Source organism: Dermacentor andersoni, chromosome 7, assembly GCF_023375885.2.
Source record: "Dermacentor andersoni chromosome 7, qqDerAnde1_hic_scaffold, whole genome shotgun sequence".
In the NCBI taxonomy this organism is placed as follows: domain Eukaryota; kingdom Metazoa; phylum Arthropoda; class Arachnida; order Ixodida; family Ixodidae; genus Dermacentor; species Dermacentor andersoni.
The window spans coordinates 78,340,282-78,342,325 of NC_092820.1; the positions used below are offsets into that span (position 1 = coordinate 78,340,282).

At 47.9% G+C, this 2,044-nt stretch overlaps 1 pseudogene; it reads right to left on the bottom strand.

Annotated features, from left to right (window-relative positions):
- Positions 1 to 1,327: 1,327 nt before the first annotated feature.
- On the bottom strand, positions 1,328 to 1,501 carry LOC126535001 (U2 spliceosomal RNA; annotated as a pseudogene).
- Between the last annotated feature and the right edge of the window lie 543 nt (positions 1,502 to 2,044).

Below are 2,044 nucleotides of genomic sequence, written 5' to 3' on the forward strand. Positions count from 1 at the left end.
GGTGTACGAGAAAAAGCAGTCAATATTGAAAGCGCGCTTGAACATCAAGACATCGCTTAGCTTAAAGAAATTTGTTTCTTGCAGGAAGAGGAGGTCGCAAGCCGACGAACGGGCAAAGGCGACCACCTCTGCCTGCTTTTTGACGCTACGTAAACCATACACATTAAAGGTGATTAGGTGAAGATCCATATTGCTAGATAATGGATAGCGTAACTTTAACTGTCGGGGGCGAGTTCAATTTCTCAGAAAGTCTCACTTTTTCCGCGCTGGCGACCCGGCAGAAGCGCGAGGCTTCCGGTTTCGAGAGGAAGCCCTCAATGGTCTCTTGTCAGGGGACGGAATGTCCGAGTCGCTGGTCGAGCCGTGGTGCCTTTTCGTGCCAGTGGTGGTGAGGGAGGGTGGCGCGAAAATGTCCGGGCTGCTGCCTCTCAAGTCACTAGGAGTACTGTCCTCCTCGATTCTTGTAGACGACGCACACGAAGAGCTGGTGGATGCGTCGCACAGGGACGCCGCGTCATCCTGGCCTGGCGTCTCATCAATCACAAGATTGCACGCCACAGAGGTTACAGACGAACAAGGCGACAACACGGCCTCCGGAGCGTTGTCCTCTGTGGGCGATCGCGATGCTAGGGAATCGACGCGGTGTTCACCGGCTATCCCCTGGGTACACTTTCGCCGTTCTCCTGTTCGGGGCTCGCGGGGGACGCTGCCGGCGTTTCACCCGGCATTTCAGATTGCGCCGGACCATGAATACACAGTAATCGGACGCGTATAGAATGGAATCTATAATCGAACGCCAGCACGCGTCCGAGGGCGTCAAAGGTCACGTAAGGGTCGCGCAACATATTTCGGTTAAAAACAAGCACTCCAACACTGCTCGAACGAGTGGTGGCGTACGAAAAGAAGCAATCAATATTAAAAGCGGGCTTAAACTTCAAGGCATCGCCTAAATTTAAAAAAAAAGTTAGTCTCTTGCAGTATGACGACGTCGCAAGCCGACGAATGCCTGCTTTTGGACGTTACGAAAGGCATGCACATTAATGGTGATCGCTCTAAGGTTTAAGATCCATAGTGCTATAATATCCTAGAAGGCACCTTTAACTGCTCAAGGTTTTTCTGTAACGTATACAAATATGGCCTGCCCCTTCCGAAATTGAAGGTAGCTTTCCCGCATAGCTTGGCTGTCTAGTGGCTGAGCTTTTCCAAAATTACCGAGGGGCAAATGAGATCTCGATTTACAGCGTGTCACTAATGTGACACCTTACGAGGTGCATAATGTTCCGTAATTCTGATTTTAGATTGAATAAGGTTTTCCCACCCCTGTAGGGGTGAGTGGGCCGATCCCGGAGGCAGTGCAATACCGGGCCAACCCGTGGCGGAGGTGAAGCATGCTTGAAGAACTCCGTCCGATTCCAATAATAAGCTTAATATCTTGGGTCGAAATAGGACCCGTATCAGATATTAAGCTGATAAGAACAGATACTACACAAAGGGAATTTATTGCACAAATTCTCGGTGAGAAACATGAGTACAGAACAAACAAGTGTGCATGTACCTTATACAATTGCTAGTTCACACAAGTGTAGGCAAGCGAGTTCAAAGATCATGTGTAGTGTTTACGAGAACAAGCATGTTGGTACTGTTGCCCATGCAATACATTTTAGGTGCACAACTTGAACCATAACATAACCCTTATACAATTCCTCTATACAATTATTTATACAACCATTTATACAAGACTTTACAAGCACATCCAGCGTATATAACTGACAGTCTATAGCATTTAGGAATATCCGCCCCTAATAAGGGTCAACCGGGTAGTGAAGCGTGCCATTGTTTAAATAAAAGAATCTAGTGCGCCATCTCCGGAGAAAGGCCTCCTCTCCGTTGGCCTCCAAATCCTCTGTAAGTGTTTTCCAGAATAAAAACCTAATTCTTTGCATTGCAGGGTAAGCTGCTCTAACCGGGCGCCTACGGACTTCCGCTAGACTTCGTCTCTTCCAGATTACAAACATTGTGCTAATAACTACTAGGTGTTCGAATG